The 19,074-nt window shown below is 32.3% G+C and overlaps 1 long non-coding RNA gene across 2 annotated transcripts in view; it reads left to right on the top strand.

Moving 5' to 3' along the window:
* Positions 1–19,074, top strand: part of si:ch211-286m4.1 — a 30,960-nt gene that overhangs the window by 2,991 nt on the left and 8,895 nt on the right. Inside the window, exons 2-4 of one of the 2 annotated variants that reach the window (XR_012401674.1) lie at positions 2,150–2,201; positions 9,016–9,089; positions 18,949–19,056. This is a non-coding gene — a long non-coding RNA (si:ch211-286m4.1). Of the gene's footprint in view, positions 1–2,149; positions 2,202–5,264; positions 5,304–9,015; positions 9,090–18,948; positions 19,057–19,074 lie in introns of those variants that run through there. The other variant, XR_012401675.1, reaches the window with a different exon arrangement.

The raw sequence follows: 19,074 nt of genomic DNA, 5'->3' as shown, positions 1-19,074 counted from the left end.
GTGTTTATAATTAATGGGTAAGCTATAATATAAACTATCGATTTTATGGCCAAAATCATTAGATAATTAGGTAAATATCACGTTGCATGGAAACATTCAGTACATTTCCTACAGTAATTATTTCAAAACCATTTTTTATTATTAATATCCACTGCTGAGAAGTTCTTGATATTCTGTAATTGGTGGATTTCACCACAGGAGGGCGCATTTCCTCTACATCCACTACATACTATATTAAATATTTTATTCTTGTTTTATTAGATTTAGCTTATTCTGTTCTATTGTCTTTTGTTTGTGTTGTATGTTTAATTTTATTTTGGTTTAGTTGACTAGAATTAACTATATATTTAATAATGTTCATTTGATTAATTTGTATTTTATGTATTGTATCATATTATTTTATTATATAATATTTAGTAATAATATAATGATTTTAATTGCGATATAATAATTTGAATTATACAATAATTTGTTTTATTATATTATTTTATATTATATTATTTTTCTGTCAGATATGTAGTTTAATGCTGTACAATATTTTATTTTCTCTAATTTGTGTTTTTCTGTAAAATCACCAAAATACAAATTCACAAAAATTCACTCAATATTTAATATTTGTATTAAATTAGTTAGATTTGCTTATATCATTGTACTGTATTTTATGTATAAATATCTTTTCATTATTTTTGTTTGATTTAGTTGAGTAGGAACCACTAAATACGTAACACTTTTCATTGAATTGGATTATTTTATATTATTCATAAATTTTTCCTCAGCTTAGTTCCTATATATCAGGGGTCTATATTATATTATATTATTGTTCTGCCCTCACTCCGGCGTCTCTCTTGCCAAAGTTAGAGATGAGATTCAACACGTGAGATTGTGGAGGAATGCTGCTTTATTCCATGCCACATTGAGTATGTTGAAGAGAGTGAAACTATGTAAAAAGATGTGCATAAAGTGAGCTATAGTCATCTATGTACATAACAATAATATCTGAAATAGAATATAAACACAAACAGATAATAAACTTACAGACAATGCTTCTACAGATGATCACAGGATGAGGGATTGTAAGTGTCTTGTTGTAGGGTGTTCTTTTTAAATGAGGCAAATAACTGATTTTAACTGTCAGAATGTTTCTATGGCAACAACAATTGAAAAGAAGCTAAATGACTAGGCATGAACTTATGGATTCTGAATACTAATATTTAGTAGATGATCCAGCACAATTATATTATATTATATTATATTATATTATATTATATTATATTATATTATATTATATTATATTATATTATATTATTGTATAATTGCATTTCCTGTGAATTAACTTAAATTTATTCCATATTGTATAATTGCTCATATACATAAAAAAAAAAAAAAAAAAAAAAAAAAAATATATATATATATATATATATATATATATATATATATACATATATATATATATATATATATATATATATATATATATATATATATATATATATATATATATACATATATATATATATATATATATATATATATGTATATATATATATATATATATATGTATATATATATATATATATATATATATATATATATATATATATATATATATATATATATATATATATATATATATATATATATATGTATGTATATATATATATATATATATGTATATGTATATATATATACGTATAGTAGTGATTTTAGAGAAAATGTATTTATAAATAAAATAGAACACAACAGAATGAGCAAAATCCAGTAAAATAAAAATAAAATATGAAATATAGTGTGAGTGATTTTAGAGGAAATGCGCCCTCCTGTGGTGAAATCTGTAACTTACAGCAAATCAAAAACGGCATTAAAAACAAAATAAATGACAGAAAAATTATATAATATAATATGATATAATATAATATAATATAATATAATATAATATAATATAATATAATATAATATAATACACAAATGAATTGAATGTGAGGTATGAATCCATCATGAAAATGTCATCTATGAAGAACATTACCACACAAACACAGGGAGATGGAAGATCACAGTTGTCTGAAAGATTAATCAGTCGCACTGAAAATAAGCAAAATAATTACATAAAATCACTTATTTAAATTAAATAGATTTATTTTGGAAAACGCAGAGTCACGTGATCAAACACGGCAGGTCGCGCATGCGCAATACTGTAACGACAGGTGAGTTCTCAGCTTTTACCTTTGCTTTAAAGTGACTGATAGAGAGAATCTGCGGTTCTGGTTTGCATCGTTTTGTTGATGGTTTAAAGCAGCAGCTTATAAATGAGTGTTATGAGCAGATAATGCTCTTTTTAATCTGTCTGATGTCGAGAGATCAAGTGTAATCGTCGAACATTGTTTACAACACGTGTAACTGGCGTTAATTAGCTGTACTTGTGGAATTTGACCACAGGAGGGCGCATTTCCTGTAAATTCACTAAAATCTATTCTGTATTGAACAGTTTAGTTGAATTAACTTTATTCTTTTATTATTATGTTAAAATGTTTTTGTATTTTATTTTTGATTATTTGAGTTGTGTGTACTAGAATTGACTATATATTAAATACTGTTTCTTTAATTTGTAATATAGTAATGATATTGTATTTCTGTCAGTTATTTTGTGTAAAGCTGTACAGTATTTTAATATAATTTCTCTTAAATTAAATTTATTATGTAATTCCTAATTGATTTTGGATTTTGCTTTTTCCATTGTAAAGAATTATATATATATATATATATATATATATATATATATATATATATATATATATATATATATATATATATATATATATATATATATATATTTATTTATTTATTTATTTATATTAAATTTTATTTGTAATTATTGTATGTTGTTGTATTTTACTAGAATTTACTATATATTAAATATTTTTCCTTAATTTAAATGATATAAAAAGAAAAGAAGATTTTATATATATTGAATTGTTTTTCTTTATGTAAGTTAAAATGAAGTTATATTTCTGTCAGTATATTTAATATTTAATTCCTAAATATTCTAATTGTATTGTAATGAATTTGATATGTGTGTATATATATTTTTGTATTATTTTAGTTTAGTTTACTAGAATTCACTATCTAATTAATAAATAATTTCGTTTCACTTGTACTATATTATATTGAATTATATTATTTTATAATATATTGTAATACTTTATATTATTGTTCTGTCAGTTATTTTGGGTTTAATGCTGTACAATATTTGATGTTCTGTAATTTCCTCTAAATTCACAAAAATATTGAATATCTTATTCTTATTTTATTGGACTTTGCTTATTCTGTTGTATTTTATTGTATTCTATTTTTAGATATTTTTGTGTTATTTTATTTTTGTTCACTATAATTGTCAATAGATATTGAGTAATTTCCGTTAATGAATTTATATTATATTATATAATTTAATATTTGTCAGTTATTTTGTGTGTAATACTATACAGAATTTTACCACAGGAGGGCGCATTTTCTGTAAATTCACTAAAATCTATTTAATATTCATTCACTCGTTTTCTTTTCCGCTTAGTCCCTTTCCATTTAATTCTGTATAGTTTAATTCAATAATTGATGCAGCTTAAGTTATTGTATTATGTTTGTGTTTATAATTAATGAGTAAGCTATAATATAAACTATCGATTTTATGGTAAAGATCTTTAGATAATTAGGTAAATATCACGTTGCATGGAAACATTCAGTGCATTTCCTACCGTAATTATTTAAAAACCATTTTTTATTATTAATATCCACTGCTGAGAAGTTCTTGATCTTCTGTAATTGTCGGATTTCACCACAGGAGGGCGCATTTCCTGTACATCCACTACATACTATATTGAATATTTTATTCTTATTTTATTAGATTTGCTTATTCTGTTCTATTGTCTTTCCCAGAGATGGGTTGCGGCTGGAAGGGCATCCGCTGCGTAAAAACTTGCTGGATAAGTTGGCGGTTCATTCCGCTGCGGCGACCCCGGATTAATAAAGGGACTAAGCCGACAAGAAAATGAATGAATGTTCTATTGTCTTTGTTTTTATTTTATGTTTGATTCTATTTTAGCTTAATTTACTAGAATTCACTATATATTTAATAATATTAATTCGATTAATTTGTATTATATGTATTGTATCATATTATATTATTGTATAATATGTTGTAATATAATAATTTTAATTGTAATCCAATAATTATTAATTAATTCATATGAATTATTCAGTTAATTAGTATTATTATATAATATTATATATTATATTATATTTTTCAGTCAGATATGTAGTTTAATGTTGTACAATATTTTATTTTCTGTAATTTTTTTTCTAAAATCACCAAAATAGAAATTTACAAAAATTCACTCAATATTTAATATTTTATTTTGATTAGTGAATTTTGCTTATATCATTTTACTGTATTTTATTCATAAATATATTTTCATTTTTTATTGTTTAGTTTAGATGACTGGAATCCACTAAATATTTAATACTTTTCATTCAAATGGATTATATGATGTTATTCATTAATTTTCCCTCAGCTTATATTAGGTGTCTGTATTATATTATATTGAATTATTTAAAAATTGAATTTCCTGTGAATCCAATTAAATTTGTTCCAGTTTGTATAATTGCTTATATAATATTAATGTTATATATAACAGAAAACACAAAATTAAAATTATATTTAAATAAAACACAACACAATAGTATAGAATAGGCATTATTCAACTAATTAATTAACCAAAAATAAATATAGAAGGGATTTTAGTGACCTTGTATATTAGTGATTTTAGAGAAAAATGTATTTATAAATAAAATAGAACACAACAGAATGAGCAAAATCCAGTAAAATCAAAATAAAATATGAAATATTGTGTGAGTGATTTTAGAGGAAATGCGCCCTCCTGTGGTGAAATCTGTAACTTACAGCAAATCAAAAACGGCATTAAACACAAAATAAATGACAGAAAAATTATATAATATATTGTAATGTTATATAATATGATATGGCATAATATAATATACAAATGAATTGAATGTGAGGTATGACTTGGTATGAATCTATAATGAAAATGTCCTCACTGATGAACATTAATATACAAACACAGGGAGATGGAAGATCACGGTTGTGTTTCAAACAGATTAATTAGTTGAACTGAAAATAAACAGAATATTTACATAAAATCACATATTTAAATGAAATAGATTCATTTTGTAAAACATAGAGTCACGTGACCAAACACGGCAGCAGGTCGCGCATGCGCAATACTGTAATGGAGCAGGTGAGTGCATCTCAGCTTTTACCTTTGCTTTAAAGTGACTGATAGAGAGAATCTGCGGTTCCGGTTTGCGTCGTTTTGTTGATGGTTTAAAGCAGCAGCTTATAAACGAGTGTTATGAGCAGATAATGCTCTTTTTAATCTGTCTGATGTCGAGAGATCAAGTGTAATCGTCGAACATTGTTTAAAACACGTGGAACTGGCGTTAATTAGCTGTAATTGTGGAATTTGGCCACAGGAGGGCGCATTTCCTGTAACTGTGATGACGTCACTGGCCCATGAATATATCCTGCTTATTTTATAACTGTAATAAGAGGCAATTCAGTCATATTTTGATGTTATAATCGCGATCGTAACAATATTTATCAATATGTGGAACTTTTTGGATTGGCAGAAGCGGGAAATTTATAATGTAAAACAGGAAAAACGCCAGGACCATTGTTATTGTTTACGTCTCTGGAAATGGTCTATTTAACATTCACTGAATTGGTTTATGCATATATTATAGTGTTGTATTGAATTTAAAATATTGTTTGTACTTTATTTTAGAGTATTTTATTTTCAGTTCACTAGAATTCACTATATGTTTAATCATCTCCTTTAATATGTATTATATTAATTATATTAAAATCTTTAAAGTCGTTTTGTTTAATGCTGCACTTTATTTGAATAAAATTTTCTGTAAAATCACAAAAATTAATTTTATATTTAATATTTTATTCTGAATTTATGTTTGGAATTTTGCTTTTTTATTTTGCTCTTTATCTCTCTCTCTCTCTCTCTCTCTCTCTCTCTCTCTCTCTCTCTCTCTCTCTCTATATATATATATATATATATATATATATATATATATATATAAATAATTACATTTTTGATTATTTTATTTCATTGTATTTCACTATAGTTTACTATATGCTAAATAATTTCCCTAAATCAATTCAAAACTAGAAATTATAGATAAATATTTAATCGTTGTTTTTTTCTAATTAATTAGAGTTATAATATTAAAACATTTAGATGATATTATAAGTAGTGAAATACATTATATAATATGCGATTATATTATATGATTTTTCTGTCAGTTATTTTGTGTTTAATGCTGTACAGTATTGGATTTGCTGTACTTCGCTAGTTCCACCACAGGAGGACGCATTTCCTGTAAACGCAGTAAAATACATTCTATATTTGATATTTTATATTCGTTATTTTGTTTATTCTGCCGTGTTGTATTTCATTTATAATATTGTTTTAAAGATTTATTTTTGTTTAGTTGAATTTATTTTACTAGATTCTACTATGTTTAAAAAAATAATTTGTATTTCACTAGTTTCATATATTATATTATATTATATTATATTATATTATTTTCTGGCAGTTGTTTTGTATTTAATGCTGTACAGTATTTGATTAACTGTATTTCGGTAATTTCACCACAGGAGGGCGCGTTTTCAGCAAATTCACTATAAGCCACTATATTTAATATTTGCATTTAATCAATTGATTTTTGCTGTTTCTTAGTATTTTATTTGTAATATTCGCAAAATATTTTTTGTTCAAATTAATGTAGCTTACTAGAATGTACTGTATATTTATTAATCTTTCTTTAATTAATTTGTATTATTATGTTATATTATATTGTACTATATAATATTATTTTATATTATACTATATTATATTATATTAATGACAATGCTGTCTGTTATTTTGTTTGTAATGCTGTACAGCAGGGGTGCTCAACCCTGTTCCTGGAGATCTACCAATGTCCTGCAGTTTTCAGTTGCAACACATATGAAACACACCTACCGGCCATTACAAGTGCTGTTCAGGTCCTAGTGAATTGGTTCGGGTGTGTTTGATCAGGGTTGAGCTTTACAGGAAGGCACATATCCAGGAACAGGGTTGAGCAGCCCTACTGTACAGTATTGAATTGATTGCAATTCGTCAATATCGCCACAGGAGGGCGCATTTCCTGTAAATGCACTAAAATACATTGGACATTTAATAATCTTTTATTCAATTAATTTGTACTTAATGTGTCTATACCATAGTATTGTATTTATTTTTTGATTTAATATAATTTTCTTTAAATTTCTTAGATTTCATTGTATATTTAATCATTTTCCTTTCATTTAGATTATATTAATTGTAGTATAATTTTTTTCTGTCAGTTATTTTGTGTTAATTTTGTAGAATATTTTACTTTGTATATTTAATATTGTAGTCTTGTATTTTTGTTATATATATATATATATATATATATATATATATATATATATATATATATATATATATATATATATATATATATATATATATATATATATATATATATATGTAATTGTATTGTATTTTTGATTATTTTATGTCATTGTGTTTTTACTAGAGTTTACTAGTTTACTACTATTTTCATTTTCTGAAATGAACTTAAAATGAAGTAAAGATAAAAAAAATTAGAAATCATTACATATGTAATAAATGTTCCTAAATAAATCAGTATATTAACTTTAGTATTATTAGACATTTGTTTTATACATTTTATTATTGCAAAGTTTTCAAATGTTAATAAAAGATCTGTAAATAGTAAGTGTATATTATGTTATATTTATTATTGTAGATTAAGTTATTTTTCTGTCAGTTATTTTGTGTTTAATGCTGTACAGTATTTGATTTGCTGTACTTCGCTAATTTCACCACAGGAGGGCGCATTTTCTGTAAAATCTGTAAAACCCATTTAATATGTAATAGTTTGTTTGTATTGACTGTATTTAGCTTATTGTCTTGTATTTGCATATATTTTATTCTATTGTATTTTTGATGATTTGATTTTATTGTAGTTTGCTAGAATTCAGTATATTTGAAGTAAGTAAAAATAAAATGACATGGAAAAAACATAGAATTTAATATATATTTACTCATTTTTCTTCAATTAATGTGTGTATTATATGAGTTTATTATGTTATATAATAATATATTATTTTTCTGTCAGGTATTTAGTGTTTACATCCCATAATACAATTTACAAGCAGATATAAACACAACACATTTGTAAATCACAAGTTGTGTATAGTGTGGGTCTACTACTAATGAGAAGTAAAAAAGTAATGTTTGCTATATGAACTATAGTTAATTACAGAATTTGTTGTAAAACTGTTGATATATAGTTAAAAAAAAAGTATTCAGTGCATTTACATATTTGTTTTTATGGTATGTGGTTTAAAAAAAGAGAACTGATATGGGCTGAATTGAAACAAACAAAAGAAACTTCACCATAAATTGTTTGTTTAAATTGAAGCCTACCTTAAATTAAATAAATGTAGTAAATCTAATTAAAAAAAATAGACTAATACACTAGTAAAATAATTTTGGGAAGGAAGTGTTTTATTGTCCGCGTTTGCGCAGTGTGTCCAGCAGGCGTCGCCATTGCGCGTGTGATATTTACTTAAGATCGTGCGTGAATTAATTCATAGTTGTTAAATCAGTCAGTTGAGTTATTATGCCTATCTTTTATAGTAAATATCAGTTTATTAATGCAGAAGGCAGGTTAAATGACACATCATTTGTAGATGTGTTGTGTTGTAGGTTCACTGTAAAGACTGTATTTTTGTATTTGTATGTTTGCCTTAATAAGAATGTTTGAAGAGTGAAAGGTAATGTATATTAAAAGTCCAATGGATGTTTAATTGAAGTTTTATTGTATCTTTTGTATATGCATTAGGTCAAGCAGTGGGAGAGCGATGTGTACATCCCAGAAGACGTAAATGGCAGCAAATCTACTGGAGCAGTCCCGGGGTGAGATGCTTGTAGAGCTGATGAAGCACTTTTAGCAAGGTCTTCTTTACTTGTTTGAGCTGCTTGTTGTAGAGTTCAAAATCATCCAGATTCACTAAAACAGATAAGTGCAGAGAGTGTGTTATTTTGAGAAAGCGTATGTTGAATGTTAGTTTAAAGAAGCGTATGCAGCTCTGTTCAGTTGATGTGTATCATCTTTAATAGTGAGGTTGAGTAAAAGTGTGTGTGTGCTGTACTTAGTCAAAAATGATGAAAAGTAGTAGTTGTTGTTTTAGTGCGGTTTGTAAATGTTTAGTGTCTGCGTGTGAGTCACTTTGGCCATTGTCATGTGGAGTGTATGACGGACGTTGTTGCGTCCAGCGTGTGTATTTGTTGCGGTCGCATGACTTGATGCAGGTGAGAGGACAGTTCCAATCGGTGTGTGAAGCATGTGTGGTTAGTGGAGGCAGTGAGGGGCATTCGGTGCTATGTAATGGAGCAGATGCTGAAGATGTGCAGTTGTAAATGGGTGTGTGAGAATTGTGGAGTGATATCAGCAGGGAGGATGTGGAGGCAGCGTTAAGGAGAAAAAGAAATGTGTGCGGTTTATTTAGGCTCTGTTTGTAGTACTGTAGTGTAATTTGAAAAGGCAGTGTTGAAGGCAAATGATCCATGTTGACACTGGCATTTCATCTATTGTGTGTAAAAAGTGTTTGTGCACACTGTACTGCAAAAGGTGTATGTCACCTGAGCAAACATGCAGTGTGGCACGTGCAGAAAGTTGCTTGAGTGTATTTGGCCTTTGAAATGTCCAGTGGTGGAAACAGTATTGAGAAATCATACCCAAGTAAAAGTGCCATTACTTGGGCAATAATGTTGTGCAGTAGAGCCAAAGTATCTGCTGTAAATATTACTGAAAGTAGGAGTAAAAAGTAGCCCTTTTGAAAGTAGTGAGTAGTGAGTATGACACTGTGAAAAGCTGATGCGTTTACATGCATGTGTGTGTGTAAACGTAACATTCTGTATTGGATGTAGTTATTGCCCAGCAGACACACAACATCATAAGACATTAATATTAGATTAGATTTAGAGTGTGATGTCAGGTGACCAAAAGTCAATGTCTTGTCAGCGTCTAAGCACAACATTATTTAGATGTCCACTAATGACATTAATATTTGGTTGATTTTAGGTTGTGTTGAAAAGTGACAAAAATCCAACGTCGACTCAACATGTTCAACCAAAATCATATTGATGTCAAATACTGATATTTATTGGTCAGGTATGGCAACCAAAATCCAACATCTGCTTGACGTCATAGTGGTAACATCCACACAACGTGAAGATGCAACATGATTATTAGACATTCATATTTGGGTGATTTTAGGTTGGATGATGGACATTGGTGTCTACCTGATGTTGAGTTGTGACCCGATTTTCATTTCCAAACAAAATGCAAACTCCCCACAACGTTAGGGTACAACATCAATCTGACGTCATGTTGATGTCCTGTGCCTGCTGGGTGTTTAAGGCCATTTTGGTCATCATACAGTAAACATCCGTCATGTTCTCATCAGTGACATCATCTAAACAGTATGTGGGTCCATGTGTGTAAAGATTTTGAGCATCTCGGACACTTTTAATGCTTCTGAACAGTTTTCTGCAATTATAAATGGGCCATGTCTTGAGGTAGTTTGATATGATGCGATTTATTTGATTGGACTGGAATTGCAGGACTGATTTGTGTAATCCACATAAACAGGAGAAAATAAAGTAGTGCCTGCAGGATGAAGAGAAGTAGTGGAGTAAAAGTACCGATACTGCACTAAACATGTACTGAAGGGAATGTAAAAGTACACGTTTTTAAAAGTACTTAATAAATTACAGTGCCCGAGGAAAAAGTAGTCAATTACAGTAATTTGAGTATAAGTAATGAGTTACTGTACACCAACGGAAATGTCCAATTTGACTTGGATGATGTTGATGTACGGCTTGAAGCTTACCCTACTGAAAAAAACAGCTTAAACCAGCCTAGGCTGGGAGATGACCAGCCAAAACCAGCTATGTCCAGCTTAAACCAGGCTTGTCAAGCTGGTTTAAGCTGGATTTAGCTGGTCATTTTCCAGCCTGACCAGCTAAGACCAGGCTGGAAATGGCTGGAAAGCAGCCAGGAAATGGCCAAAACCCTTCTAAAACCAGCCTGGTCGACCAGCTAAAACCAGCCAACCAGCCTAGGCTGGATTAAGCTGGATTTTTTAGCAGGGTACGCTGCTATTCTGAACCAATAATCGGAAACGGAAAGCAGTTGAAGGATGGCGTGTTTAAATCCATTATTTATCTGACACCATTGTAATTAATGTGACTCCATTAAAGTTGTTGTTATCGTTGATAAAGAGAAAGAATGTGTACGTCTTCAAGCAGGCAAAGATATTTATTAAGTTACATGTTTAAATATACAGACAGTTGAATGAAACAATGAAACAAACTAACATACTGTATAAAGAAATTAGCTGTAACGGAAGCAGTGCTGTGTAACAAAGACAGTCAAACTGCCTTTTAGCATATGAGGCTATGCACCGGTGTGCGGGAGATGCAGAGTAAAAGCCATTCTCCCAGATCAACAGTTACCTTTCCCTATTATACCCTGAGCAAAGCATTGTCAAACATGAGTGAAAAGCAACCCCCCAAAAGCAGCTGAACATGAGAGCAAAGTTGAGGAGATAAAATGGGGGAGAAGTACATTAACATACTCTCCTCAGGCCAATAGTAAATATATTGTAGATTGAACTGGAATTAATCTATCAATGTCTCTGTTGATTTCATCACTACAAAGCTGAAGTCATGAACTGTGAAATGACTCCAGACATGACACAGTTATCTGAAGGAAGATCACGAGCAGATGAGTTGCGTATGGTGAAGAGCACATGGTTACTGTAAGCAAATGGCAGAGATGTGTATTGGAGCTGTGAGGAACTGTGCCACACCAGGAGCAGCTATCCTATGTTTGGAATGTCTCAGTAGTCCTTCATCAGCATAGAAGGAATAGGATATAATATTTTCTGAGGTTACATTGAGAAGATGCTGATTATTCTGCCCTCACTCCGGCGTCTCTCTTCCCAAAGGTAGACAGACAGAGAAGGTGTTTCCAACACGTGAGATTGTGGAGGAATGCTGCTTTATTCCATCCCACATTGGGTATGTTGAACAGAGTGAAACTATGTAAAAAGATGTGCATAAAGTGAGCTATAGTCATCTGTATACATAACAATAATATGTGAGATAGAATATAAACACAAACAGATAATAAAGTTACAGACAACGCCTCTACAGTGGATTGTAAGTGTCTTGTTGTAGGGTGTTCTTTTTTAAATGAGGCAATTAACTGATTCTAACTTGTGAGAATGTTTCTATGGCAACAACAATTTAAAGGAAGCTCAATGACTAGGCATGAACTTATGGATTGTAAATAGTAATATTTAGATGATCCAGCTCACTGATGCTGATGAAAAGTAGATGAAGTTGTGTGTAATATTTGTTTATGCACCGAAAAATGTGCTGGTACAATCTGAAACTGCAACTGAGGCTGTAACTGTGCAAAGCTTATACATATTGGCAGAACAGTTGATATATGTCATTGCGTGTTAACAGGCACTGCAGCAGAAAGATGCGTTTCCCATTGAGTTGGAAAGCATTAAATGATCAATATAGTCATTGTTGTAATGAATGAGTGATATTTAGTGCAGATGGATTGTGAAGTAATAGTTGTGAGATGATGTGATGCTTTCTCTGTAGAGTTCGCTGCTGGTGGTGTCCTGAGTGCTTTGCTTATTGTGCCAGTGGAGTGTTTGGTGTGTTATTGTGGATAAATGCAGATTGTGGTCTGCAAAATATAGTTTAAGTTTGTAAGTAAAATTAGTCCAAAAAAGAATAAAGTGTGAGATCTGTGAAGTGTTTAGGCAAAGCAGTTTATTGTTTCAGCATCAGTAACTACAGAGACAGGTGGTGTGAGTGTGTGATGAGTTCTTTGTGTTCAGCTTCTTTGTGGTAACATTCAACGTAAATGTACACATTAGCAGAACTCCTTAAGCTTCTCATCTCCACTAACAGGATCTCAGCTGTCCCAGGTGCTCCCTTCTCATGGCCAGTTGAGTAATTTCTTTAGCACCAATCCTATCTCAGGTAAATTAGGGATCCTACCCATGAGCAGTTAAGGTCTTTCCTTTGTACTTGAAATGTGGAAATTCAGGCAAAAGAATTGCACATGAAACAGAAAGCAAGTGCCCTTATGACCTTCCTTCCATACATCTGTTCCTGTTATGTTAGTTACACCTTTGCTGTTGAAGTAGTTTTCCTGTTCGCGGCAGTGTTTCCAGAGAATCTGTGCATTTGTCACCTTGTTGGTTGAACATGGTTTCTTTATAAGTGTAAACGTGAAAGATACAAAGCGTTGTAATAATAATGCAAGTGAAAGTATTTAATTGTAAGCATTATGCTTGAAAGAGCAATAAATTCTTGAATACTTGCAGAGCTCTCTCTCTGTCTCTCTCTCTCTCTCTCTCTCTCTCTATATATATATATATATATTGTTAGTGTAGAATGGTAAGGTTGTATCCGTGTTCTGAAAGATGTTGAGATATTGACCTGTAAATTGTTTTCATTCCATATAGCAAACAGTATGTGTGTAACATTTGTGTCATGAAAGAAAGTCTTCAAATGTTAAAAAAGGTATATAAAAACATCCCATATTGTAAGGAAGTAAGTAAGTAAGTAAGTAAGTAAGTAAGTTGTGAATTAATACGAATATTTCAATAAGTCAATTTCGAGAAAAATGTCCGATAGGACCTTATAATTGTAAGGTGACAATATGTGACAATATGATATTTGTATTGTATTGTATGTATTCGTCTTTCCTTTGCAGGGTGAAAAATAATGTTATATATATGCAGTTGAAGTCAGAATTATTAGCCTCCCTGAGTATCAGCAACCCTTTTCCTGGGCAATTTCTGTTTAATGGAAAGAGGTTTTTTTTTTAAAGTTATTTGTAAAGATGATAGTTTTAATAACTAGTAAGTAATTACTGATTTCTTTTATCTTTGCTATGATGCCAGTACAGAATATTTGACTATATGGTTTAGAAAATACAAGCATTCAGATAAAAGTGCAATTCAACGGCTTAATAAGGGTAATTAGGCAAGTCATTGTATAATAGTAGTTTCTTCTGCAGACAATCCAAGATATATATAGCTTAAGGGGGCTAATAATATTGACCTTAAAATGGGTTTCAAAATATTTAAACCTGCTGTAGTTGTAGCTAAAATAAAACAAATAAGCCAAGAATAAAAAATATTATAGGCAGTAGAGTTAAAATTCCTTGGTCTGTTAAGCATCATTAGGAAAAGATGTATTAAAAATAAATTGTGTGGAGTGCTAATGATTTATAGTTGAACTGATAATGGTTTTGAATAACCGTGATGAAAATTATGCGGGAAATCATCGTGATGATGATGATGATGATGATGATGATGATGATTTTTTCCAAAATCGAGCAGCCCTAATGTGTATTTGCTTGGTTTGTATTTGGCATAATTGAATATTATGCAGCATATATTAGCAAAAGTGTGTGCAGATAGTAATTGTAGTGTTTGATAGAAGTAAACATTCATATGAAGTACAGTAGGCATTAATCTGAAGTATGGAAAATAGAGGTTTGTGAGGTATCACAGGGGTGTTATTTAAAGCAGTGGCGTAGGTGGCAAAGGCATGGCAATCCCCCCCCCCCCCCCCTCCTTTGTGCAAGGGGCCAGCAGTCAATGATCTGTGGAAGATGTGTGTGTATATGTGTGTGTGTGTGTGTGGGGGGGGGTGACTGTCACATATTGGTACCTGAAAAGTATATAGTAGTACATAAAAAAAGAAAGCGAAACAGTTTTGTATTAATTCTCCAGACCAGAGCTATTAATATAAACCTGTCAGGTAGAAATGTGTGTGTAGCTTTTGAAAAGGTCTCACCATAGTGATAGCTGGTCTACCCTTATTTCTTAGAGTGCAGGCTGTGCTTTGTGGAGAAGAGGCAGTGTTTGATATGATGTTTGCATGTTGGTGAAGAGAAATTGTTTTTGTTATGATAATGAAAGAGTGTATAGCCAGGGTGATGAATATGATGTCCACAGATGTAGTTGATGTGTTGTTGGTTGCGAGTGTGAAATTGGTTGTGTTTGAAGTTCCAAGCAAAGGATGACAGTGTGATTTGTGGGTACTTGATATTGAGAAAAAGGATCAAGTAGTGAATTTGTGTGCAAGAAAAAAGTGTTAGTTTAAACAAGGGCTTGGTTAGAAGGAAGATGTGGTGTGTGTGTTGGAATTCCTTTATTTGATTATTCCCCCCCCCAAAAAAAAGAAAGATAAAACAGGATCATCTATATAAGATTTAACTGCAGAAATAAATTGTAGTTCATCTTTGAGCACACAAGGCAGTTGATAGGTTTGTGGAAAATGAATGGAATGTCCACTCCAGGGAAGAAAAGTAATAAAATATATAGTTTTATTAATATAATAAAATGCAGTAAAAAGTAGAAAAAAAAAGATAGAAATAAGAGAAAATCCTTGACTTAATCCTCTTCTGAGAATAAAGGGCCTAAGACATGCAGTATATAGTAAGTCAGTAAGTGTGCTGGTGGTTTCTAAAGTCCAGCTTTGTGTTGTTGTTTTGATGAATAGATGAAGGTGCACTACTGGGACTATACGGACTTCCTTGGTGTTATGCTTGGCTTTATTATGAAGAGTTGTGCTTTTATGCATTGGAATATCAGAATACATCAGTGATTTGTTGTGTGTCATAGAATGAATGTGTTCAGAGATATCAGACTTGACACGTTATGAGATGATGTGGGAAATGTGCTGTGTTGTTCTGTGAGAGGCTGATACTGGAGGGGATTAGTGACAGTGGAGTTTTAGAAATGCTGCATAGAGAAGGCAGGAGGAGAAGTGGGCTGTTAAGTGAAAGCCATGTGGAAGATTATGGTAAGCAGGGGGGGGGATATTTGGTCAATGAGCTGGTCCCTGTTTTGTAGAAAGAGAGAAGGATTGATGTATTTGATGTGTGGTGTTTGATGTCAGTGCTCCTGAGGGCCAGAAATGTAGCTGAGGTCAGCAGTGGCAAAGTAGTGTTGGCTTTGGTAAAGTGTTGTAGTGGTGTTGTAATGGTTTACATACATTGTGATGATGTCATGTGAGGTTGCTAATGCTAGTCACTGTAATGCGTGTTACAGATATAGGCTGATAAAAGCATTGAACAGAAATAATGGTGGCTCACGGTCATAGTGTTGTTTTTCTGCAGGCTGTTGATCTTGCACATGTGACAGTATGTTTAGTTGGGGTGGTTGGATTTTGAAAGGAAAAAGAAGTGTTTGTCATTGGTAATTGTAAGAAGAGGTGCAGTTAATTAGCAGTTAGCTGTTGTGAGTTATTGTGAGAAAGTAAAGCTTTGTGTGAGTGGTGTGAGGTGATATGAAGGAGTAAGAGGCTGCGTCCGAAACGGGCTACTACTCAGTAGGTACTGCATTTGATTTGAAAAGTACTACTTGGCTGTAGGAAAAGTACGTTCTATAAAGTATGAGTGTGAAAAGTATGAATGGAACTTGGACATAGTACATCTGCCATTTTGACATAGTGACATGATGTACCTGGGTCATTTGTGTCGCTTTGCTCCCATTGATGAATTCTCCGGCGGGGCATCATGGGATAGTGCAGCGTGCATGGGATGCGCACTCCAGAATCTGGTGGGAAGTAGTAAGTCATGTGGTGGTATCATCATCATCATCAGGTCATCATTTCTTGCATACTGTTTTGTGAATGTTATGAGTTGGGACATAGTACTCTGCTGACATACTGATTTTAGTATACTGTATAGTGTGGAAGTATGTGGTTTTGGATGCAGCCAGTGTCTGTGCATGTGAAAGGTGAACAGGCAGATGTGAAATGTTCAGTAGTATTTAATGTTAGTAAGAAGGGATCGGCCACCTTACAGTACTGTAGTAGAGTGTCTTGTAGAAGGTGCTGATGTGTTGCTGTGAGAGCTATAGTTAGTCAGTCAGTCAGTCAGTCAGTCAGTCAGTCAGTCAGTCAGTCAGTCAGTCAGTCAGTCAGTCAGTCAGTCAGTCAGTCAGTCAGTCAGTCATTGATTTGTTGTGTATATATCCCAAAAAAAGTGAAGCAGCTTGTTTTGAAATAGTAGAATAACTGTAGTGTATATTTAGTGTAAAGCTGAGTTCTCTGTAGTGAAGAAGAGAATTTGTCAGTCAATATGCCTTGTGAAGTGGTATTGTTTGCAAAGTAGGTGAGAGAATTTTACATCATTGGTAGTTGTGTAAAGTGAGACACAGAAGTGGACCGTGTTGTGTTTTTATGTAGTTTTTAATGTCCACAAGGTCACCAGTGACATGCAGGATGAAGTGGAGCTGTTGTAAGAGTGATAGGTAATTGTTGGTTGTCTATATTTTTGTTTGACCTTCCACTTGGCTGTACATTTGAGGAGGTGAGCATACATAGATGATGATGCAGCGTGATGATAAACAGGTGCTGAAGCCCTCATGTGTAGGCTAACTGTGTGATGTGCGCAGAAAGAGGGAAGAGAAACGGCAGTTAAAGTAGTCATGCATGGTGTAAGTGAGTAATGTGTAGCTATTGAAAGTGAAGAGGAGGTGATGTGATCGTGTATATAAAGGAATGTCCAGCACAGGAGGAAGTGTGGTGTGGGGCATGTTATTGTGGGCAATCCAGCATCAATCTGAGTGTTTGTAATGTTGATCTGTCTTCCAGTTGTCCAGCATTTGTAGGTTGTTGGCATGAAGGATTTGATGTGTGAGGTTAGTAATGCAACAGCTCAGTTGTCGTTTGTCAGGAAGAGGAGAAATGCAAAAAGAAAGATTTGGAGGTTTCCAAGCTGTAATGTAAAGATGTTTTGGAAGAAGGGTGAAGAGATAGTGTACCATCAAGGGTGTTCCTTCTTTGTAGTACGTATTCCCTGTGGCTTATGCATAGGTATGGTAGGTATGGCATGATGTAACCTGAAAGGTTATTTATTTAAGGTGATTGTAAAAGAAGTATGTCTGGCAATACAAGTAATGTAATCTGATAGAAAAGTATGTGAAAATGTGTTAGTGCTGCGATGGCTGCAAGAGTGTTGCTGAAGTTGGCAGAGTGTCCAGAGGGATTTGGAAGCAGTCCTGTAGGCGAGTGGTGGTGAGATCAGTGTGCGATGCAGGTGGAGGAAATGGTTTGTTGAGCTGGTCTGTAGGCCATGCATTGCGTCTAGGGAATGGCATGATAATTGTGACATGAAAGGCATGTAAGTGGGTGTGTTGTGTGTTGCCTTGTGTGTGAAATGATGTTTTGCAGGAGCTGCACAGATGTGGAGTGTAAATGTAGGCTCAAAGCCAGTCTGCTGAAGTGGTGTTCAGCTGTTGTGTAAGTGCAGAAATGCTAGGGTGAAGCCACGTATTGAGTAAGTAGTGGTTTATTTTAGTGCTGTAAGTAAGTGAGTAACAAAGGTAGTGTAGTAAGCTTGTTACTCTGGACTATTAGGGGCGAGCAGTAGTAGGTGATCAGCGTTTGCTTGGATGGTAGGCTGCAGATTGTTGATGGTGTGAGGAGGACTCATCTGTTAGGCCTGATGGTGAGTGTTGAGGAGTTGGGAGAGGGTTTGATGGTGTAGGTGTAGTGATGGATGTGCAGTAGAGGAAGAATGAAGATGTTGTTGGTCAGGATTATGAGTGAAATGCATTGTTGAAGATGTTAGATCCTCTGATGAGCTTTGTGGTGTGATGTTGTGAGAACAAGTGTTGTAATATGTGTGTGATCATTTGTCAATGTTTTGTGTCCTCAGGATATGGCCAGGCAGCCCAGAAGACATGGAGATGTGTTGAGGGGACCGAGGGCTTTGAGTGGAGCCGGATGCTCGTGAGATGAATGGACAGTTGTATTGTTTGTGCATGTAAGTGTTTGTGTATTT

Source organism: Danio rerio, chromosome 4 (genome assembly GCF_049306965.1).
Source record: "Danio rerio strain Tuebingen ecotype United States chromosome 4, GRCz12tu, whole genome shotgun sequence".
Taxonomy (NCBI): Eukaryota; Metazoa; Chordata; class Actinopteri; order Cypriniformes; family Danionidae; genus Danio; species Danio rerio.
This window is presented reverse-complemented; position numbering and strand designations above follow the sequence as displayed.